Below are 26402 nucleotides of genomic sequence, written 5' to 3'. Positions count from 1 at the left end.
GAAGAGTTGTCTCTAAAAATTTAATTTTGAAGTTTCTAACTGAATGCCCTAAGGCATTGGATAAGTTAGTAAAGCAAACCCAATTTTTCATTCTTTTTTATGACAAACAAGAGATCTCAAAATCTTTTTCCAATATTGAGTGTATAGTTCTAATCTTTCAAAACATCTGTTTGAGAAAAAATGTTTTTATGAAAGTTATAAAACGTATGAAATCATAAGTCTGGTTAATGTGTTGAATTCTGCAAAAACCTTCAACACTTTTTTTCCTCTCACTTTCCTTTTCATAATCTCTATAAGGATCAAAGATTATAGTGCAATATGAATAATTTTTTTGATATTTATGATTAATACAAAATGAAGTAGCCATGGAAATTGCAAAAAAATATATCACCTGAAAGCATGGCCGAATGTGTTGCTTTCTGGTGTCACAAAACCACCATCCAAAACCAAGTCATTAAGAGTGTCTTCAATAGCCAGCTTGTCATTATGAATGCTGGTTTCATCTCGAAGAAGGGGCTCTGCAATATAATGTAAAGATTAAAGAAAGGAAGTAAAAATAGGGGAAAAAAAACACCTTGGGTTTCAAGAACAAATCTAGAAAGAATGTTGTGAATGCACAAAGAGTTTGTCTGACCTGCTATAGTAATTGTCATGTTTTTTAATACGCACACCCCTTATTGCTTGTCACATCCTGCAAGACAACAACTTTGTTCATGGAGCAACATTTTTATTGTTTTCTCAACATTCCTATTAAAATTCCATTGTATGAGGAGGGACTATCATTTCTTATTTTTGAATTTGACTATTCTTAAACTATTGAATTTGACTAAGGAAAGTGCAATTTCACACCATTTGACATTTTGATGTTGAGATACAGACCTATGCAATCCAATCTCCCAAGGAATAGATAGCACCACGTATCGCCATCTTTGCCAAAACAGGATTTGTCATAAAGCGATGTTAGAATAGTTACTAAAATGGTCATAAATTATGTTGTTATAGTAAAAGAATACTTTAACTTAAGAGAAAAAAACTATACAATATTAAAACATGATATCATGCTTTAAAAACTAAAAAGGTACCTGTAATGAAGAACTTCATTTCAACTTGCTAATTGGTTGTCACTATTAACTATAAGCTTATCTTTAAAGTTTGAGCTTCACTTGGTTTCAAGAATAGTTAAATATTCTCTACTTAACAGGGCCAACCACATGAAGGTGGAAGCTCATTTGGCCCCTGCCCCCCCAACATGACTTTAAATTCCCCATTAACATTTAATAACATTCAATTCATCCATTTTTTAAATAGAACATTCAATCATTATAATCACTTGATAACATTCATTAACACATAAAATTCATAAACACACAACATTCAAGAGTAAGTCATTCATGAATAATTCATTAACACAATATTCATTAACGATATTCAAGAGTAAGTCATTCATGAATAATCATATCTTTTTTTCTTTCTTGCCGTTTCTTTTTTTCATAAAATTTCTAAGAGGAATATCAATGTCCTCGTCATCCCCATTAACATTTAATAACATTCAATTCATCCATTTTTGAAATATAACATTCAATCATTATAATCACATGATAACATTCATTAACACATAAAATTCATAAACACACAACATTCACGAATAATTCATTAACACGCAACATTTAAGAGTAAGTCATTCATGAATAATTCATTAACAATATTCAAGAGTAAGTCATTCATGAATAATCATGTGTTTTTTGCTTTCTTGCCATTTGTTTTTTTCATATAATTTCTAAGAGGAATATCAATGTCCTCGTTAGGATCCCCCTCCTCTACTGGTTCTAACACATGTCTCCTCCTCATCCGTTCAAGAACATCATGAGGCCACTGCACCAAAAGGGGGGTCCGCTGCAATAACAAGTACTTCATGAGGTTAAATTCCCACCATTTTATATTAGTGAATTATGAGTTTTTATTTAAGTAAAAGAACTATAAATCAAAAAATTAATTTAAAAGAACAAAACATAGATTTTCTTTACTTGAATGTGCTACATGATCTACCTGCTGATCAGTCTGAACATCCTCTGGCACTTGTTCAGGACGACATGATCCTATATCCTCAACACAAAAAGATTACACCAAGTTCAATTAAAGATGTTAAATTGTATTAATAATTACATAATTAGTTTTAAATAACAAATGAGCACCTTCATCGACATTACGATGCACATCAGGGGCTTGATGATGCTGCGTATGATTTGTGTCAGGATTAACAGGCTGCATTGCAATGTCATGCACATTATTATCAAATAAATTGTTACTAAAGTATTAAATTTCTAATATATTTTTTGGCATATTTACCTGTGCACATGATGTAGGAGACTACTCGGTTGGGGCAATGGAAGCTTGCCGTAGGCGCTCAGCCACCGCTGCATAGCCTTGCTTGAAGACAATTTTTTTGTGTTCTTCTGTGGCCTCCAAATTAAAATCAACAACCTGCATTTTTTTATTAATTAAAAAAATTATTTTCATTTTATAAATAATTTTTCTTTGCAATTCATTTATTGCTACTTACAATGTGTGCTTTGATTTTCGAATATCCCCTAGAGCCAAGTCTGTGCTGCCCAACCTTTTCAAGCCTCACCTTTTTTGCCTTTGATGTGTCCTACAACCTATGAAAAGTTTGAAATATGTTAGATGATATAGATATAAAGATCAGTACTAAATCATGGATTATTATATATTGGTATGAAGGTTTTAGCATAAAGTAGCATGTTCCACCAAAAATATGAAAAAGGGGAAGAAAGTATAGCATCATACCTTCAATTGACATGTGTAATCATGCTATGTATCCATGGAGTTCATGCTATTTATCATACTAGAGTCTAGACATGTTCTACTTTGCATCGCCATTTATTGAAATTGTCTAAGTTTTAATGCATTTATTTTTTGTACTTTTGAAGGTATTCTCATTTGGTTACTAATGTTGTATATTGTGATGCAGATTGCAATTGAGACTGCATCGTTCTTCAAATATGTTGGCTTTACAGGTGTCCGTCTTGGATGGACAGTTGTTCTTGATGAGCTTCGATGCTCTGATGGATTCCCTATTGTAAATGATTTCAATTGTATCATGTGTACTTGTTTCAATGGTGCATCTAATATTGCACAAGCTGGTGGATTAGCTTGCCTTTCTCCAGAAGGGTTAAAGGTAAGAAGTGCTCTTCAAAACGATTGTTTTGACAGATATGTAATATCCGAGTTTTTGTTGTGTCATATTTTATCATTTTCAAGTTATGTTTTTTGATAAGAGACATTGATAAGGTAGCAAAAGGAAAATAAAGCACTCATTGGTAATTTACCTTATCTATTATTTATCAATGATTAATTAACTTACCTAATTCATATGAATCATACTTGTTCTTTCTGATATTAAAGAAAAAACAATATGTCAAAAAAGAGTCATTGATAAGGTAGCTGTTGTCAAATTTTCTTTGACCTTTCCTCTGTTGGATTGAGATTGCTTATTATAAGAAAGCATGGTTTTGGTCACAGAGATCTGCAAAGCTGTAGGGAAGTTTATTTGAGTTTAAAATAATGATCATTCACTTTAACTTGCATTAGTGCTAAAATATTTCATATGATGATTATTAATGTGGGATGCTCAATTTTGTTGCAGGCCATGCATGGAGTTGTCGAATTTTATAAAGAGAATACTAGAATCATTGTGGAAACATTTACTTCGCTTGGGTTTGACGTCTTTGGAGGAAAAAATGCCCCATATGTATGGGTTCGATTTCCTGGTCAAAATTCATGGGATATTTTTACTGAGATCCTTGAGAAAGCACATATAGTTACAACTCCAAGAAGTGGGTTTGGACCCACAGGTGAAGGTTTGATAAGGGTGAGTGCCTTTGGTCATAGAGAGAACATAATAGAAGCTTCATTTGTCAATATATCTTCATTTGTCAATATATCTTATGTAGGATTTATGCCCAGATTGAGATTGAGATTTATAAGGAATTGTGTCAGCATATGAATTACATACCTTTCATATTTACAATAACAAAATTTAAATAGCAAAATTGAGGATTATGCATGGTAGTATGTTGGAGAAATAACTCCTATTTTAGAGATTTTGACAAAACAACATAGCGAAAAATATTGAATTCAAAAGGATGAGAATGTGAAGGAACAAGAGGTGCAGGTGAAGGTTCAAATCACATGAAAAGTCATTTGTACACACTATGAATTTTTTTGTACATTATGTTGTATCTTAAGAGTGCTCCCCCAAGGTAGATGTGTTAGGCTTGGTACTTTGTCTCTTTACTTCACTGATATATGTGTTTGAATTAGTCTACACAAAAATAATTAACATGTTACTAAAGCTAATACACCTTTTGTGAGCTTGCAAAGAGCTAAGGAACAGAAGAGAAACATTAGAAGTAGGGTGATATCAGGAAAAATCTCTTAATGAGTTTCCATCTTTAGAGTTTCCACAAGAGAAAAAGTAGGGATTCCCTAAAAAGGATAATCTATTGGTTGGGTATAGACACACAATCCATGTGATCAGAGCTTCAGCAACAATGGAAAATACTAAAAAAGAAGAATGGATTTTAGATGTGGTGGAAATGCTCACCTTTAAATTCTTTAGGATTCTCAAACTACATTGTTATCTAAAGATAGATATTAGATTTTGTGATGCTTCACACTTAAATATGATGTATAGTGTATATGCACTTCTTTTTTGATATGCAACAAAGCACAAAATGGAATTGATGACAATATAAAATAACAATCACTAACGACAACATTATATACTATTATCATAGTTAACAGAATACTACAGAATATGGGATTTGATATCTTCAATGATGGATTTCATCAGGATTTACATGCAGATTAAGTGTAGATTTGATGCACACATGACCCAAAAGAAAACAGGGGATAGGAAACTCAAGATAGCGAGCAATTATTGTAAAAGAAAGGGAAAGTCAACAAGTATAGTGGTCAAGGCATTGCCTATTTTTATGACTCAAAATCTAACATGGTACATCATATCACAAGATTTGAATGTCACAACTTTGAGTAGGAATTTCTTAGTTGAATTCGAGTTTGAGTCCAGAAAAGATAAAATTTGAGAAAGAACCCATAGGAGACATAGGCTCTAAAATTTGTCACTAAATATGAATAAAGGGCTTCATTTTGTCAATATATCTTATGTAGGATTTATGCCCAGATTGAGATTGAGATTTATAAGCAATTGTGTCAGCATATGAATTACATACCTTTCATCAATAGATAGATTAAATTGAGCTAGTTGAAATTGTTGATACTAAAGTTGAACCCTAAATTTTCTCATTAATGTACTAGTAGTTAATACTATTGCATACCTTTTTGGATTTGCCGGTGTACTTTCTTTTGGATGTTTCCCTTTCTCCTTTGTATCCAAAATGAACTCATTCCAGCCCCTCACTGAAACAAAGGGAGGACACTCATACTTCGGGTTTAGGACGAGGCTCTTTCTATATGTGTCCCTCACAACCTTAAGATGTCTGGAAGCTTTTTGTAACAATTTCTTACGATAAAAAAATATTACTACCAAACTCATGCTCTATATCTTTGATGAGCTCATCTTTTAATTTTTGAGATTGGTAGTTCCACCTTTTAAGAAAAAACACAAAATTGTTAGATATAGCTTGTATAAAAAAAGACCCAAATGAAAGGAAAAATGTTGTACCAATTAACGATATGAAAAAAAATAGTGGGATAAAATTAGTTCAGTTATATCTACAACAACCTAGTACGTATGGTGGGCCTGAATCTTCGCAATATTAGGTCATAAAGCCTCCTATAAAATGTATCGTTTCCTACAAAAAGTGTCATGGGATAATTAATAGTAAAAACTATTAAAATGAATCATATGAAAGAAGACTCCTACTTTTGGTTCTCTGTAGAAAAATTGGTTAGTATCTTCTACTGAAAGCATGAAATTACAATGTACCAAATTACTAAACTAGAGAATTACTGGCATAGACAAAAGGTCATTGCTAATTCAGATGATCCTACCAAAACCCTAATAAAAAGGAATTCCAGAATAATTAAACAACTTGCACAATATGACACACTAAAGAAGGTCATGAGGCATCACTCGACATCAACAGCCCTTGCATTCACCACTTCCGATCATGTTTACATCTTGCAAGAAAATCCTTATTACAATATAAAAAATAATTCTTTAAAGTACCTGGAATCATAGGACATTTCAAAGACATTAATTCATTATTGTCAATCAACAACGATGTCTCCATAATCCCATGCTAGAAACACGGGTAGCTCCAAGAAATGACAATGAATTATCACCAATAGATGCACTATGATCCCCATTTGGTGACGTACCAGACGGTGCATCTCCTACCACAAAAAAAGCAATACACTATGTGATGCATCCCAAGATTAAAGTACATATTATCAACTCATAATTAACACAAAACCAAATATAGAAAAACAAGGATTTACCAGCTAGATGTCCCCTTGTTGTCAACATTGTAGTCGGCAATTGTACGGGCGTCTGTCAACCTCGTAGGAGTCTCTTGCACTAGATGACTTGAACAATACATTGTTAGCAAAGACATTTTGAAATAATAAAAGTAAGAGTTAAGAAGTTTTGAATGTTCGAAATAAAAAATTCCTTCTAACTTGTCAACTAAAAGATTATTTTACCAGTGGCAGTCGGAGCTCTGCTACTACCGGCCTCACCGCATTGTCCTTGACAATTAGTGTATAGCAAGAATTTAGTAGTTAAAGTTTCTTACAACTCTTTAAAAAAATTGCATCAATAAAGTATTTTTGCACATATTACATATTTTACTTCACAACATAAAAGATTATAAAATATAAATCTTTATTGAACTTTTGTTATAACTAAATATTCATTGGAGCTTACTTCATAACGTTGAGCTTGCGCTTTCAAATCTGATAGCTTCTTCATCATCTCCCCGGGTTCCATATTTGCCTCATCCAAAATTTTCATTACTTCTATATTAATTTTTCTAATTTTTTTCTTCAACATTTTTATGAAATTGGGAGTATCAACAATATCCTCATCAGAATGCATAGCTAGTGGCTCGGTGCTTACTGCTACTGCTTTACCCTTAGCCTAAAAATCAAATTGTGAGAGGAATATCAGTAAAACTATCATAAAAAATCAAAAATTGTAAATAAAATAACGTAATAATATAACATTTTTCAACTATCTAATTTTTACAATTTCAAAAAGGTTTACCCTCACTGAAGAAGGGGTGGGAGTAGCATCCTGGTGACCTCTATCATCTGTCGGATCCATATCGTCCTATCACAAAGATTAAACATAAAAAATTTAGCTAACTTAAAGCAATAGATAGCAAAAAAAAACTTATTAACAAAATGGTAAATAGTACTTACAACCCTCATGATAGTAACTTTGTTTGTATCTATGCAATTTAAATGGTAATCAATCAACAGTTCTTCCCCTACACTTATTGATTTTATTGCACAAACAAAAAGTTCATTCCCCTCACGTGCCTCAAATATGCAATTCAGTTGCTTACTAGTTGAAGAAGGTCGCGTACTATTTATAAAACCTGCAATATTACCTATTGCTTTTGGTCTCCCATCAATGTACATAGAAAATCTTTTACTCTGATCATTTTCTTTCTGTTGTATATAATTAGCTGATACCCCATATCTACGCATACTTTTTTTATATCGAACAATTCACATCCAATCATTGTAATTGTAACATGGACCAACATACTTGAACAATTCGACAACTTTTTTGTAACATACCTTTATCCCATCCATGGAAAATAGGCCCAAACCATGTAATGAGGATGGAGCAATGCGATATATCCTCTCATTAACACAAAAATTTGTGTTAATTGGAGGTAGCTCATTGGGTATCCATTCTTTCTTAATGTGTGAGTACCAAAAGGGCACCTTGATGTCACCTTTGGTCTCATCATCATAAGAACATGACCCCCCATTAGTAAGGAAAAATTGCATGCGTTTATCAAATTTTTTTCTATTCTTTTGACCTCTAGTTGATCTCCCTCTTTTAGCCGTACTACATGTAGAGCTTTCATCTACCATTTCCTCATTTCCCTCATTCGATGTAGATAGATCTAACAAGTACCTATTTGGTGGGTCCTGCAATCCATCAAATGGAAAATGAAATTGACATATATAAAATGTAGTAAGTTGAAAGTGATTATACAATTATATTTCTATAATTATATTTCTATACAGACCTTCTTTGTCTATATATACATTATATGATTATGTAATATGTCTATTTATAACATACGTGCTCAATGATAAACAAGAAGGATATAAGAAAATTATGTCTATTTATTGACTTATACTTGCTGATCCATGTCACTGTGCACAATCCACGCCAAATGGGTCAAATCTTCTGTAGTCAATTGACTGTTTGCAAAAAGGGTGAGAATCAAACACAATATAAACATTGGTAATTATAAATAACATATGTTGTAATCATTAAAAATGAACACAATAAATATGTAATCAAATTTCCTGAATATGTTAATCATTTACCTTAAGTTAGCTAAAAATTACATGATACATGTTTGCTACAAATAACTTAGAAGAAAACATGAACAATAGGCAACATCGCAAACATGAACAAATTTACCTTATATATGGAATGCAAGATCGTCAATAGAAGGGGTGAAAATGTACCTATAGTCAATTGACTATTTGCAAAAAGGGTCATAATCAGACACAACATAAACATTGGTAACTATAAATAACATATGTTATAATCATTAGAAATGAACACAATAAATATGTAATCAAATTTCTTGCATATGTTAATCATTTAACTTAAGTTCGCTAAAAATTACATGATGCGTGTATCCTACAAATAAATTAGAAGATGACATGAACAATATGCAACATCGTAAACATGAACAAATTTACCTTATATATGGAATGCAAGATCATCAACGGAAGGGATGATGACATTTGTAGTCATTGATTATCTTCTTTTTCTTCTTCTTCATCATCATCATCGCCATCATCGCCATCATCATCGCCATCATCATCACCATCATCATTTCCATCATCACCATCATCATCACCATCATCACCATCACCATCATCATCATCATCACCATCATCATCATCATCATCACCATCACCATCATCGGCATCAACATCATCTTGATCTTCATTATCTGCTTCTTCATCATCTTCAATATCTTCTTCTTCCATAACATTATACTTTATTGACCTTCCTCTTGGATCATGTCTAACAACAAATGAACAACCCTATTTATTTGGAACCTATGAGTAAAACACTTGCTCACATTGGCTCGGAAGAACATAGGGCTCATCTCCAACTAGCACAAACGACCTTGTATTGATCATTGTAAATCCATTATCATGTTGAATAACCGTTCTATCTGGATCATTTTGATTTAGTCGTAACCTATACCATTTGACGACGAATATAACTACTTTGAAGGTGTTAAATTTACACTAAATTATATCATCCAATATGCCATAGTATTGATTTTGAGATTGTTGAGGATGTATGTCATTTCTAGATGATATATCGGTGACCTTGAAAACTGCAGTTATCCCGAAATCACAAGTTTTCTTTGTGTCATCCAACCTTTTTATGTGGAATTTGTGGCCATGATAGTACATAGCTTTGTGGTGCTTGACCTGGAATTTTTGAAGTGTGTGTAAATTATTTGCATCGTGAGTTGATACAAAACATATGTCGAGTTATGATCATTAATAAATTTCTACGTACCTCTCCACCTCTTAAACCCTTTACTAGATCAACTACCATTGGCATAACATTGGAATCTCCATTACGATGAGCTTCTATAACCAATGAAGCAAAACCTTCCCATGTTAATGAGCAACCATTTTGTTGACATCATTCAATCCATTCCGTCATCCAATCAAGATTGTTCGCAATATACAAATGTATTGCATCCCACTCTCGATTGCCTATTTCAAATAAATACGCCAATTAAAAATAACTTATATTGAAGATTCATATGAATTAATTAACTACAATAACATCTTAGATTTACCTCTCACTTTCCTCAATCTACCTTTTCCCATCAAGTACTCCCTTTTGAATTTGTTAATTGATTCAGGATCCCAAATATGATCTACATGGATGTTTGCTCCAAACTTAGGAAGATATTCAGTAATGTACACCATGGTCTAGTATACTATATATCCCTCCACCATAGAACCCCCGAGATGCGCTCTCTATCAAACCAAGCCTTTCAAAAATTTCAAGTGCCTCTCAACCATCCACATTGACCTGGTTGGTACAGGTCCACACAATTCAATCTCCTCAACTTGATGTATGAGGTAGTGTTTTTGAGCATTGAAAAAACTTGGAGGTAGACACTTTTGCATTTCACACATCAGAAGAGGAATTTTTGTCTTCCAATATTTTATATCTTCTTTATTGATTTCTTTAGATGACAACCACCTCATGTATTTTCCAAGATCATATATAACCTGTTTGACATTGTTGGCAAAGTGGTGTGGGAGAGATAGAGGTAGAACGTACTACAATATTTGTAAAATGATCTTGTCAATATTTTATAAAAGAATGCAATTGAAACTACATGCAATATATAAATATATAGTGAATACAAAATAACATGAATTACCTTAATAAATGTATGCCAATCATGTGTTTTCAACCCTGGCCCAAATTCACTTTTATTTGATGTGACATTGTTTATGTTCGCAGCAAATCCTGTGGGAAATTGTATTTTTTTTTATGACTTCTTTTATAGCATTGCTCAGCTGCTCTGACAATAACCAACTAATGGCACTTGTATCAATCTGGTCTCCATTGTTATTTGGTCGAATACCATTTTTCATTGCATGGTTGGATTCTTCAATGTCACTACAAGTTTTGACAATTTGATCTTTGTCACACCTTCCATCCAAGATTTTCCATAATGTCTCTACTACATTCTTTCCAATATGCATAGGATCAAACAAATGCACAATTGGGAGTTGCTCATAGTACGACAACCTAGTAAATTGCATAGGATAAATTTTTATTACTTTTGGAAGTCGGACATTGATGTCTTGATGACCTTCACAACCATCAATCACATCATCAGTAAACAAAACACAATATAGAAATATAAATTTGAAACAAAAAGCATCAAATGGAATGACATTAGCTCAAAAATTTATTATATTGTATGCCAACTTCCATAGGTGAGGTGTCATTCTTTGTGACTTTGACGTAATCTCTTCTAGACCCATGAAAATATATTTTTCGGTAATTCGGTACTTATGATTTCTATGCAGAAAGTGTCTATTCTCATCAAACACCTGCTTTCTTAAACTTTTTGAATGATGAGATTTTATCTTTGGACCACAAACTAGACATGCAAATTTACCATTTTTCTAAAGACGTACAAGATTGTGTATAATTATATTAAATTTGTTAAGTTTGACATACCACAAAAGAGGTGTCAAGAAGAGAACATACCACAAAAATGTGTTAGCCCAGGGGCATTGTGTATTGTCCATACAAGCATTGCATGAAATTGAAATTTTCTTTGTCCTATTGGTCTACAAATTTCATACATAGGAACCCCATTCCATAACACCACCAACTCGTCGATAAGGGGTTCAATATATATGTTGATATCTTTGACTTGGTACTTACCTAGTTGAATGAGCAAAAACATTACATAATTATTTTGACCATTTGATGGATTAGTAATAATAAATTAATTTAGATGATCACTAAATCAAAAAATACATGGAACAATCAGTGTCAACATTATGTGCTCTCTCTTTATGGACAACCAAGAATGTATGTTATTGTTGATAACAAAAATAGGCCACACTGAGTAAGTAGATCTCGTCTCTCCATAAGGATTGACACCGTCTGTTGCCAATGAAAGCTTGAGATTACGAGGTTCTTCTTTAAAGTGTGGCCATTTTTCCTCTATTTCCTTAAATGCCGAACCATTTGCAGGCATTTGCATAATGTCATCTTGACTTCTATTGCGTGCATGGTAATCCATAAATTGTGCCAAGCTATTGCACTTGAATAATCGTTGCAGACGTGGAATAATGGGAATATGCTGAAGAACCTTGCGAGGCACCTTTTTTGTTAATCGACCTAATTGATATCTACTGATATGACAAGTAGGGCATTTTGTTGCAAATTCATGCTGTTTATGATATATAATATGATTGTTTGGACATGCATCTGTTGTTTGATACTCCATTCCAATATCTTTCATGATGGCAGATAATTCTCGGTACGAGCGAGGTAGAATGTTTGATGGTGGTAACAAACACTCACCTATCAACCTATGACCAAAAATATAATTTCTTAATTTAAAGAATATTAATTGATACATGAACCCAATGTTAATTGTAAGGGAGCTACAAGTAAAATAATGAAAGAAGATGACATAACTTAACATACATGTCATTGCTACATTGGATAAACCATTCATAACCTTCAAGTTCACCAATAGCAATACAGCAGCAAGAAGAGTTGTTTTGGAGCCTTCATATAGGGACTGGTTTGCCTTCTCAAGTAAAGGTACATCAAACTCTGCATCATCATCACCATCATCATCATCATCATTATCATCTTGATCATCGTGATCTTCATCATCTTGATCTTCTTCCATGGTATCATTACCTTCTACTTCAATATTCACACCTCCATGTTCCCTCGTTTGGAAATCCACATTCTCTGAATTGTCATGGTCCATAACATGAAACTCAGGGATGTTGACCTCTATGAAAATGATGACCTTATATTAACCATGACCATGATTTGATCATCCAATCATGTCCTATGTAATTTATAAACTATTGAAATACATAGCAATGGGCGATACTCATTTCCACCTTCAATGTGACCATGTTGCCTACAATGTTGCTAAGCTGTTGTGATTAGATATCTTCGAGTCTTTAAGCCCTTACACATTTTGCAAGGACAATAACATTTTCCATCACCTTTTCTTTTTAAGTTAGACCACAGTCTAGCAATTGTCTCCCTATTTTTTTGTGCGTTGATATCGTCAGACATGGTCTTTCTTGAATGGAATGACTCATTGGTGGAAGAAGGATGATTTGTTTGCAACCTGCAGATGGAGTAGTAAAAGGAAGACACATATAAAAAGGAGTTAGGTCTCTGAATCAAGTAGGAGTTAGGACATGCTGGAGTGGGGTTAGCCCAAGATATTTTGGAATCTTGAAGAACCTGGTAAAGGGTATCTGGAAAGGTGAAAATAAACAAGTATTTTTACGACTACAAAGGAGGAATCGAAAGCATTATAAATAATGAAGAAGAAACTTAAATCCATACAACTTCACCTCTATTTACAATTTGACCTTTCTACAAGTGAAATATGAAAATATACAAAATTTCCAATCACATTTCCACTTAAAAAAGAACACCAAATATACCTTTGCTACAATATCTTCTTCAAATTCTTTGCTATCAGATTCTTCAGAACTGCAAGCTCCTGTGCAAAAAAAAGATGAGATGTACTAAGTAATTTTTGATGGGAAATATTTAAAAAAATCAACTATCAAAAAAACAATTTATGAAATTCAGTTTCTTTATTATGTATTGAAGACTTGGCAAGATGTTCCCAAGTCTATCTATAGAATGCCTATCTGCATGGTTGTTTGCAAATAGTCTAGTATGGTGCCGCTTTTAAACAACAACAAATGTCACTGGGGCTGGTAATTTGGCTCAAGAGATGCACAAGCCTGTTGACACCATAAAACTTTTAGTTCATCATATAGCATTTAGTTGTCTTCTTTAACAAAATCCAAAGAGAATACAAACAAACTAATGAGCCATGTCTATCTCAATTGAATAGCAAGTACTATAGTGAGTATTAGGAAACTGACCTTGTGAATAGCATCCAGTTCATAAAGTATTAGGAAAGTGACCTTGCTAATTAGTTTAACATAGATTGGTGAACAGAAAATTCATAATAAAAATATGATTTTTTTCCACACTTGTTCAAACCATATAATGAAATGACAAAAAATGAATTGTATACAAAGACCATATTGTAGGCTATCCAAGTTGAAAGTGAATAGATGACCTTTATGGGGTGTTGTACCAAGTGGAGCAAGTATGTGAGAGCTTGAAGATGAAGGGCTCCTATTCTGGGGCCAATATTTGGTGGTTTCGAGGTGCCTAGGGAGAACCTTTGATGCTAAGTCTTAGTTATGTAGACTTTGGCGAATCTGGTGAGCTTTCTACAAGTTTGTACCTACTATATCAGCAGCCACTATGCCCTATTCTAGACCTTCAATATTCTAATTGACATCAATTATAAGTGTGCATCCAGATGTTAGCTACAATTGATTGCGGTGGCTTTTAGTGTGTATCAGTCTAATTTGACATGTGTGATGGCAGTATCAACATGTTATCAGCATCTTACATTATTTAGAAGAGGTGTAGTTCAATGGGTAAATGTTCGGTCATTGTGGGAATGGTATTCTATGCTTTCTATTAGGTTAATTTGTGTTGTTGTAGTAGTTTGATTTTATAATTTGAATTTTGTATCAGTTTGTTTCAATAATGTTCTTGTTATTTTGCTATATTGTAATGCATCTCACTATAATGTCCCCTTTTTGACATGACATTCAATAATAAAAATAAAAAGTAAAAATATAAAAACTTAAAATAACATGTAATACAATTATAATTTAATTAAGTTTAGTGAATGATCAAAATGAATGCAATAAAGAGTTATGAGTATTGAAGGATTAAGATATAAAGGAGAGACCATTCTATGAGAAGAGAACATGAAGGAAGCAAACAATCATTTGGAAATAAATTATTATTCCGTGAGGCAGCAATGAAGGGTGGCGACTCAATTCATTTTGAAGGGTGGCAATTCTTTTATAAATAAAATATAAAGGGAAGATCAATAGAAATTCACCATCAAATGTCATTTCATTCAACTAGATACAAAATCAAAAATCCATTCAAGAATCAATTTATGAAATCATTACACACCAATATATCAAATCAGCATTCATTCAATCATCACTATCAACATTTGTTAAATCATCAATCCTAAATCCATCAAAGTAACCATTCAATTGTCCACCTATCATCAATTGGGAATCAAATATCAAAATAACCAAACAATCAGACCAGCAAGCAAACAATCAGTCACTTATACAGGCAAATATCAACTATTCAAGTATCAACCATTCTAGCATCCAATCATTTAAATATTTATAATTACGACATCAATTGGTTAAGCATCCACCCATCAATCCTTCAAGAAATGATAATAAAGAGAAATCGGACAATTGACAATGATCTATCAAATACATCAAGATATCGGTTTTGAATTCTAGTTAGTACTTGTAAACTGGATAGGTTCTGGGCCCATAGGGTAGGCTAAGGATTTGAGGCAATATTTATGATACATATTCCACAAGAATTAGCATAATTGGTATAAATACTAGGTCATTACTGCAGAGTGTAAAAACTGGTTGATTAGGACATTTAGCGATTCCTGATTTGGGTACTCCATTTCAATTTGTTTAAATTGTTTTGTCCAATGTAGGTTGATGCTTTATAGTTTCAACGTTGAAACCCAAAGTGTCATATTTGGTGGGCATGTTTTTTCTTATAGCCTTAAATTCATTGACTGTGATTTTAAGAAAAATCTACAGCGAGACTTATTTTTCAGATGCATGATGAGAAACAATTTCCACATTGAAAAGTTTTATGAGAATTCCTAGGTTCAAAAGCTATGCCTTTTCTAGGGCTTATAGCATCTCTTATTTTGAGCTTATGCAAGTGACAAAGTATGAGAAGGGTAGACTTTAGCAATGGCTATTGCTTGTGTTATTATTCCATTGTTTATTATTTTTCTTATCTCATATCTATGTTTATTTTTCATTTTTTCATTTCCACGTAAATTGTGGCCTGAGGGGCCACACCTTTTTATATTGATTTAAGAAAAAAGATCACACATAAGGGTGCATCTATAGCTAACTACTTAACATCTAGAATCATATTAACAAAAAGGTTCATATTCATTCTCAAACATATTAAATTGTACATAAGCATAGCCACCAGGGCTAGCCTCCAAGAGCAATCTAGAAAGTTTCCACTATTCAGAAGGGTGACAAGAATCATAGTCCATCTTGAAAAAATCAATTTCTAGACCAATACATAGGCTTTCTCAAGAGTATAGAGAATAGCCCAAGCTTCCATCTAATTTTTAGAATGAGTACTTAAGGAAGTAGAAAAGAAAAACTAAATAGGGCTTAAAGTTCCACTACTAGTACCACCCATTCCTATTGGACTTGGATTACTCCTTGAAAACCCATCTATATTGATTTGAGGAAATCATTTGGGAGGGGAGACACTAACCTAAATGGTTCACTTTCTTGACTTGCTGAACTCTGGGACCAAACCTATTTTGTGAACAAAGAGAAAAGCATTGATCCAAGTGATTAGCAATGTGGAGATCCAAATGAACAGTTGACTAAGATAGCTCTTGTTTCGACAGACCACCCTCTCATGAAATCTCATTCATATTATAATCTTGCACGATCTTATCATAGCAAAGGTGATTATGAAATTGCTGGCCACTACTACATGGCATCAGTCAAGGAAAGCCAGAAGCCACATGATTTTGTGTTGCCATACTTTGGGTTGGGATAGGTTAAATGAAATTGGGAGATCTTAAGAGTTCTCTCTCAAATTTTGAAAAGGTTCTAGAGGTTCACGTTGAGAACTGTGAGAGCTTGAAAGCTGTAGGCCATATATATGCTCAACAAGGGCAACGAGAGAAGGCTTTAGAAATTCTAAGAAAGGCAACTTACATAGATCCACGTGATGCTCATTCCTTTATTAATATGGGTGAGTTATTGATATCATCAGACCACATTGCAACCTTAGATTCTCTTAACACAACAAAGTCTCTTATGAAGAAGAGCAGAGAAGATGTACCCATTGAATTGTTAAACAACATTGGGGTTCTTCATTTTGAGCGTGATGAACTAGAGTTGGCTTAGCAAACTTTCATGGAGGCATTAGAAAATTGTGTTTGGGTTGAATTCATCAATAAAAGCCCCAGTAACAATTGTGAAGTTTTTCCTGTGTGTTTAAAGGATATGGAATTCTTCCATCGACTAGAAGAAGAAGGTGTTTCACTTGAGTTGTCGTGGGGTAAAGTGACAACACTATTTAAATTGAGTTTCTTTTTAAATACTATTTAAATATAATTTAAAATATGAATTTATCCATGAGAAATCCAATGAATAGGTGCTCCTACATCATAGAAAGAGATGCTGATGCAAGGTATGATGTTATTGACTTCCCTCTTAGCACCCTAGTCCACCAACTCATACATGAAACCATGGGACAAAAAAGAAAAAATGTTGGATTTAAAAGCTTTTCCAATCAGTTATTAGGAGTATGAACGAGGTCTACATGTCAGATTTGAATGAAGCCCTAAGATCCATTCGAAGCCCCCACACCAATATCGGCATGGAGGCTTCGAGTGAAGCCCCTTGGGACCTTCATTCAAAGATTTGGCTTCATTTGAAGCCCCTAAAATTTAGCTTCCCCACTTTCCATCTGATTTCTTCATTATGGAAAGTGGGAACCATTATTGTGGCCCTACCCAGGAACAAAATTTTATCACCTAATTTTCCTTTTGTTGACTTCATGATCTTTCTATGAAGAAAATAAAATAATAACTAACATTTTCTATGTTTCAAACTTCTATGTTGACTAAAAAACATCTGTTGAAATAACTTTATTTGACAAATTCCATTAAAAAATTATAACCTTTTTCAACCTAGACTTATATTAGACATTTTATAAGTTACACTAGATTAACATGTTTAAAAGTAACTACACATATCTAAATGTGTGCACTACATAAGTGTGCGATAAAATATATATGTATATTTCAATCTATCTTAACATATGTTCATAATCTCTCATATGAAAAGGAATGTATTCAAATATTTCAAGCTCATCTTTGTCATTTGGCTCCCCAAAAATGTGCATACAAGTAACAAAATATTATAGAAAGTCAAGTATTCAAACTATTTGCTAAATGTTACAAGAGAACGATAGATCGTTCATTGTTGAATATATAAAATATTTCATATACCACAGAATAGCTATTCTATAAATGAAAACTTTCACACATGGGATGAAGCATTTTGGTTATTTGAAAGTCTATTGGACATTATGAGCTTGCATAAAAAATATCACAATAGTCCTTGAATGCTTGAATGTTCTTTTTTCACCTATAAGTAGTGGTGAATATAGAAATAATGAGAAATTTTATTTAATCTACTATATGGATTTGAAGCAAACAAAATTATTATAGCAACTCAATGCAAAGGAAAATCAATATATTTAATTTAAAATAGTCTAAATGTGTTCATACAAAAACTATGAATGATTATCCCTATTTAATTGATCTTTATATATTCATAGTTTTTCAGCTAATGACCAGCCAAATGAAGCCCATAAAGACAACAAGACACAATTTATACCCAAATTAGCATTTTAGAATATTATGAGTGAACCACTTTTCTTTCTTTGTAGCCTATTTTATCTTGGAAATAGGATACCAAATCATGTTGTTATCCTTGATTTATAATCTTATCCTAGTTGATATTTTTTAACAAAAAATTCAATAATCTATTTAGATAACTTGTCTTTTATAGTGTTAACCATTCTCCAAAAATACATTTTTTTTTTTCTAAAAATATCTTCGAACTCAATGGAAAGCTCATGATTCAACTACCTCTTGTCTCCTATTGAGGTATTTTGGGGATGATATAATAAATAATTCATTCCATCCTACATTGGTCATACTTCTTATTTGGTGAATACATAATTTCATCAAAAAGACTCTTTGTGTGGTGAACCTTTAGTATTTTACCTATACAGTAGATAGATCAGAAGCAACAACATATTTAAATAAACTAAATATCTCTAGAAACATATATGTATATATGTAATAATGGAAATCAAATCAATCTGGAATATTTTCAAGATATAAGTTAAATTCTCATGGATCATTTAGAAGTCATATGTCACAAAAATATTCAAGTGGGTTACAATTTCTTATTTTTGAAAAATAAATCAAATATTGAATAAATTTGAACCTAAGATTTATTTAAAATAATTTTAAGATATATATTCAATAAAAAGGAAAAAAGAAAAAAGAAGATAATAGAACTATATCATTGAACATAAGAGGAACAAAATTTCATCACTTAATTTTCCTTTTGTTGAGTTCAAAATCTTTCTGTGAAACAAATAAAAAACAAATAACATTTTCTATGTTTCAAACCTCTATATTGACTACAAAACATCTTCTCAAATAACTTTGTTTGGTGAATTCAATTAAAAAGATTAGAACCATTTTCAACAATTTTCAAACTTCTATTTTGACTACAAAATATCTCTTGGAATATAGATCATCTATTTTTGAATATGTAAAATATTTCATATACCATACTATTTAATCTTGCCAGGCTGTTTGAACAGCTACATGACACTGAAAAAACAAATCTTTTGTAGAGGCTAATATTGTTCAAGTTTCCTGATTATGTGAATGCATATCTACGACTTGCAGCCATGGCCCAAGCTTGAAATGAGATCCAACTAAGCCTGGAATTGATTGGGGAGGCAGTTAAGGTGGATAAAACCTCAGTAAATGCAATTACCATGCTTGGCAACCTAGAATTGAAAATAGATGACTGGCTTAAAGAAAAAGAAACAATTAAAACTGCACAAAATGTATCAGATGGTAAGGATGCTTATGCTGACATTTCTCTTGGAAACAAGAATTATTTTGCAGCTTCACGCAATGAGAAGAAGGACCCAGATGCAGAGGGAATACATCTCGATAAGGCTAGGGAACTGTATTGTAAATTGTTGGCTTAGAGACCTGGAAATGTCTATGCTGCAAATGGGGCAGGCATTTTGCTAGCCGAAAGGGGTCATTTTGATATTGCAAAGGAAATTTTCACACAGGTTCAAGAAGCTGCAGCAGGAAACATCTTTGTTCAGATGCCTGATGTGTGGGTAAATCTAGCACATGTTTACTTTGCACAAGGACAGTTTGGGCTTGTAGTGAAAATGTATCAAAATTGTTTGAGGAAATTCTATTTTGGCACTGACACCCAATTTTTATTATATTTAGCTCGATCACATTATGAAGCAAAACAGTGGCAAGATTGTAAAAGAACATTATTAAGAGCAGTACATTTGGCACCCTCAAATTACATGTTATGCTTTGATGTTGGAGTTGCCATGCAAAAGTTTTCAACTTCAACACTTAAAAAGCAAAAACGTACTGCTGATGAGGTTCATCAAGCAGTGCCTAAATTAAAGAATGCACTCCGTGTGTTTATCCAACAGTCAGTAGTACCAAGCCCTCATACACATGGCAAGTTTCAAGGATTAATACAAGCTGCCCACGTTGCAGCCCTATATGATTGCTTTCACAACCTGCCATCTCCATGCATTTTTTCTATATGTATGCTAATTTGATTTAAGGAACTGTTAGGCTATGTAATTGTATGATTTGGTCATGAGAAAAACTTTGTGGAATAATGAAATATGATACAAGAAACAAGGAATATGCACTATGTTTCAATGAATTCTTAAAAATGTCAAGGTTGATTTTGCAAGATGAGCATCATACAACTTTACAAAATTATGAAGACAAGGTAGATTTTGTGTTGCTAAACAAGAAAGCATATTTCTAACTGAAGTATTGACATAAAAAGTTTAGTAACTTTCCTAGAAAGTAATCTTGACGAAAGAGAGCATATTCTTAAAGTAGTGGCTTGATAGAAATCCATTAAAAGTGTCCATTAAAAAACACAAAATAGCCTGAATATGTCAGTATATGGCAGAGAGTTTTACATGGCATTCCTGGGATAAATAGAATAGTAGTCAAGCCCTATTCAAGAATGAAAAAGCTTGTTATTTTCCAAGGAGAGGACTTCTATCAAGATGAATCATTAAATGTGGAGTGCACTTTGTAACAGACACAAAAGATTGCATGAAAGTTGTGAAAGGGGTGCAGAAGATGCTCACTTTTTCCTTGCAGAGTAACAAGTAGTTGGTGTTGCTGTTTCTATTAGTGTGAATTATGCAAAGTAGCCAACTGTGCTTGATAAGAAACTCAGTGTCAATTCAGATGACATCCATTTCAAAGGAAGAAGACTTGATAAAGATAAGGCTCTTCAAGCCGTAAGGAGATCAAAAGCGTTCAAAATTCTAGAACCCTAGACAGTCGAGAGAAGAGTGAGTGTGCAGAGTTTCACTTAATAGTTGAGATCATGAACATAATCCAAATAGGCAATTCATGGAAAGTTGCATAGTATGAGTGAAGAATCTAATGAGATGATACACTACATATCATAAAAAGTGAAAAAAAAAACCCCCAAAAAAACTTTAAAATACCATGTGATCGGAGCATGAAGGAGGTGGCAAGAACAAGAGCTAAAACAAAAGGGTGATGACATTCAAGAAAGCACAAATGGAAGTCTACAATCATAGCAATAAGTCACAACAAATTTTTATTACAATGTTCTACAATCAAATGCACGCGTCAATGATCTATAGCAGACGTGTCCTTGTGCCCTTTTTGATGGAGACCAAACTTTTTTGCTTCCCTCGCACCAATGTTGATGGAGACCAGACTTTTTTGCTTCCCTTGTGCCAATGTTGATGGAGACTGGACTCACAGCTTCCCTCGTGCCAATGTTGATGGAGATCAGACTCGTAGCTTCACCAAATGAAATGTGAATTACATTTTTGCCCTTTTTTTTTTTGTTTTATGCTGCCGTGTGTGTCACAATTATGACAAAATTAATTTGTTGCAATTGCGACCAACATGGGCATGTTATTAAAAAAAAACAAAAATTTACTTTATAACGCAACAAACCAACCCATTTAAAAAACTTGGTCATAATTTTTGGTTGCAATTTAGGGTGAAATGCACTAGTGCTACTATCCAAACAGCTTCTGGGGTAAGACTACTGAACTCACTATCCAATTGATTTCTCAACTATTCTTTGCAGAATAATTGTCTGTACTATACTTTAACTTCTTTTCTCTATCTTGTCAACTAGACCAATCACTATCAAAATTTGTAGAGAAACTCAAGAACCTCATGTTGGAATATTCAAATATGGAAAGAATACTGATGAGAGGGGGGGGGGGGTGTGAATCAGAAGTATTCCACTTTATCCAATAAAATTTTATCAAAAAGTAAATTGCATGCATTTAAATACATCATGAAAATATGAAACTAAAACATGCATCAAAAACACATAACACTGGAATTTGGTAACCCAGAAACCCTCCAGAAATAAGAAGGTAAAACTAGGGTGGGGATGATACCCAAAAAAATTAACTGTAGTAATATTGTTCAACTACTTCTGATGGTCTGCCCTGTTAAAGGCATGCCTTGTTAAAGGCTTTACACTATGTCAATAGTGACCTGGTTAAAGGATTTACAAACACTTAACATGAAGTGTCACCCTGTTAAAGGATTTATTTACCTTTTGATAAGGATCTACAAATAGTTGTTAAGCCAACCTATCTACATAGGATTTCCTTTCTAATACAATGGTAAGAGAGTATTAGGTATTATAAACCTGATAGTTTGCAATCCTTGATTGCTGAATGCAAGCACTTGTTCTGGCTCTCTCTCTGATTTTGACCCTCTGAGATCTAATTTTTGTTCGTCTCCTTTGCTTTTTTTTGATTAACTGAATATTGAATTGTTTCTCTTACTCTCTATGTCTTCTTTCACTGAATTCCATTATGTTTTTTTTTCTTAACACTATTCTCCTTCTCTCATCATCATTATAGTGAATCCTTTTGTCTTCCTTAAAAAGACTTCAAAGACTTAGGGTTAGATATGGATCTACAATCCACATTGAATCTCAATTTCCCGCTCAATACTTCCCTTTTTGCTGATTGGTTGCAAGCCTTTTCAATTTTCCAATTGGCTGCATGCAGATTGAAAAGGAAATGTAAAAGATTTGTTCTTATCTCTAGATCATTCGAGATTTACCTTATGTTGGCTACAAAAATGGTTTACATCATAGTTTGTGCAATTACAAACTCTTATGCTGATATCTTGAGTTACTCGGCTCCTAAAGCATTACTGATGCTCGACACATGTTGTTTCCTGGATAGCTCGGCACCTAAACAAAACTGTATCACTGGGCACCTTATGTTACTCGGCACTTGATATTATTCGGCACTTGAATAACTTGGCACTTGATATCATGTGACACTTAATATTACTTGACACTTGAATAACTCAGCACTTGATATCACTCGACACTTGATATTACTCGGCACTTGAATAACTCAGTACTTGATATCACTCGACACTTGATATTACTCGGCACCTACTCTTTGCTCGACATGTATAGTGAAAAATGGTTAAGTGTATTGACACTTAGCTGTCAAAATTATTCTGGAAACCAACAATCTCCCCCTTTGACATGAGTGGAAAAAACACTTAACTAAGATCCTATGATCTTGGCATTATTTCATGCATCCTCTTAGTTGCTTCAAAAATTTTAGAAACAAATAATAATATACCTTATGACTCCCTGTGAGTTGATTATGCCTTGTACACTCTGTGACTTCTGTCCTATTTTTGTATTTTGACTAATATGTTATACAAGATTTGTCAAAAATTCTCTATCTCCCCCTTTTCATCATACTTTCCATTTCATTCTATACTTAACTCCCCCATACTTAATTTCTTCTTAACACTTAGTCCATGCTTATTCTCCCCCTTTTTGACACTTATGTCAAAGGTCTTATAAGGAAATCCCATACTTGGCCAAAAATGCACTATTTACTTCAAGGAGTACCTTCAAAGCTACATCCCAATTTGCTAGTGCAACATCCAATGACTTATGTTGGATGGCAATCTCTACTGCTAGGTGTACAAGTCCATTAGTTGTAGAAAGATTGGGGTCTTTCTTGAGGACTGTCTCTGCATTCATCTACTCTTTGTGAAGTATTTCCAAATGAGGTGTGATAGAGGATTGAATTTGCATCAATTTAGCTTTTGTGGTTGCCTCCTCTGCTGCTAAGATAGCTAACTCTCTTTGTGTGTGAAGCGATTGGGCAAAAAGCTTCTCACTCTAAGACGGATTTGTGGGGAGTTGCCTACTAGAAATCTTCAGATTTTTCTCCAAGCTTAGTATCTTCTGGCTATTGTCCTGTGTGAATGTGGAAAAGTCACACACAACTTGTTGTATAGGGAAAATATGTTTCCAAGTATAGTTTTGACTATTTCAATTTTCTTAGCCAGCTCTACTTGTGATAGTGCTATATCACCAGATATTTTCTTGTTTAACTTGCCTTGGAATTTTCTTTTTGACCATTCCAGTAGTTTAGCATTTGTTTCCTAGTCTTCACTAGTCACCTGGTCAACTATATTAGATAGTTTCTCTACGATTGGTCTTGACTCATCTAGAGACTATAAGTAGAAAGCTTCTGTGAATATGTCTTTGATCTCATTCAAGGTAAGCTTGTGCTTGTGTTCTCTTCTAAGTGCTTCTTGTCTCCTTCTTCTGTCCAATGCACTCTGAATTTCATTGATCTTATCTTCAGTGAGAGTGTTGGATTCATAATATGGAATCTTTATTTCTTCATCAAGTGCAGGAATTCCATAGTGAAGTTTCCTGACTACCTTTGATGAGCTCGAGCCTGGTGTCCTGATTTGTAATTGTAACCTGTCGGTGCTTGGCTACTGAAGAGTCTGTGTTGGAGTACCAGATTTAGGTAATGCAACCAATGTTTTTATTGTAGACTCCTCTTTCTTGCTTGTCTCTTCTTTCTCTTCAGCTTGTATATCCTTTTGATGATCACTAGGTGGGGTTGAACTTGCTAGCTGTTCAAATGTTTCTTTAATTTCCCCTGCTGCTGTACTTAGCATCTGAAGTGTGTTAATGACTACACTTAGTGGAGGTGGTGGAGGAAGGAATAGAATACCAGTAGGTTGTATGATTGAAGGTGGTTCTTGTGTTTTCACCTTGACTACCTTTGTTTTGACTACTGGATTCTGCAATTCATCAACACTGACCAATACAGGATTTGAACATAATTTTGGTACTAGTGTTGATTGGTCAAGGATTTCTAAATCCTCTGCAGTTAATGGATTGATGTTTGGACTTGAAGTGTCTGTAACATCCTTGATTTTGATAATCTCTGTAGGTGTGATGGTGGCATGAGGAGGACTAGGAGGGTATACTTATGTGTCTTGCACACTTTGATCTTGTTGCACAGCTATATCTTTCTCTTCCTCTTTCTCCTCTATATGTGCCTTTTCATCTTCCTTTTCTTCTTCAACCTTCTTCTCCACTTGTTCCTTTTCTTTTTCTTTGATTCCTAATGCCTTCTTCTCCTTTATCTTGACACTTGCTTCTGCCTTATATTCTTCATTATAGACATCTTCTATTTTCTTGTAAACTATCTTCCACAATCTTGTGGATTTTGTAACTACCTCCTCAATTTTGTTCTGTAAAATGCTAAAATCTCTATGTTTGGGAGTGAATCTATTGTTATGCCTCTTGACTACATTTGTTACTTGATCCTTAGTCAAATCAGGCAACAATCTAGCTAATGTTGATTCCCTTATCTCCCTTTCCATTTGTAAACAAAAATGCCATTTATCCTCTACAATTTTGTAGAAATCTTTAGGCATTGATTCATCCAATTCTAGAGGTGTGTGCTTATACTCAGCCATCATAGCATACATTGATTCCTCTAATTTATTTTTTTCTTCTTTGGTGAGGTTAGAAAAATTTAGGTTCTTTAAACCTTTCAAATCATCATTCTTGATCTTTGAACATAATTTATCAATAGTAGTCTGAGGTTTGTGCCTTACCACTTGAAATTGGCTATTGTCCTCTGACTCAGTCTTCTCCTCACCTGTTTCAGGCTGGGCAACAAATTTTCTTTTCTTCTTTGGCTCAGTAATAGTCTTCTTTGAAGTTTTCTTCTTTTGTCTTGCCTCCTCTTGGGGTTTTTGTGTTGCAGCCCTTGTCGTAGGTCTCTTTGGTGCTGGAGAAACTACTTTCTTTCCTTTGGGTTGAGGAGCAGGAGGAGTTGTGGCCTTTCTTTTTGTGACCTTGGTTTCAACTTGTCCTTCCTCGGCTTCTTCTTCCTCAAAACTTTCCTCTTTTTCTTCTCCTAACCCTTGAGTCAGACCTTGTGGTTCTTCTTTCTCTTCTGCTATTCCTTCTTCTTCAACACCAAATTTTCGTTTGATTTTCCTTACCAATTTTTCTTTCTTCTTTACTGCTAAGGCAGT

The 26402-nt window shown here is 33.6% G+C and overlaps 1 pseudogene; it reads left to right on the top strand.

Annotated features, from left to right (window-relative positions):
• The first annotated feature begins 2773 nt into the window (after nucleotides 1-2773).
• On the top strand, nucleotides 2774-26184 carry LOC149554379 (protein CTR9 homolog; annotated as a pseudogene).
• The last annotated feature ends 218 nt before the right edge of the window (nucleotides 26185-26402 follow it).

Source organism: Cupressus sempervirens, chromosome 5 (genome assembly GCF_028749045.1).
Source record: "Cupressus sempervirens isolate cs-2001-9-10 chromosome 5, ASM2874904v1, whole genome shotgun sequence".
Classification (NCBI taxonomy): domain Eukaryota; kingdom Viridiplantae; phylum Streptophyta; class Pinopsida; order Cupressales; family Cupressaceae; genus Cupressus; species Cupressus sempervirens.
This window is presented reverse-complemented; position numbering and strand designations above follow the sequence as displayed.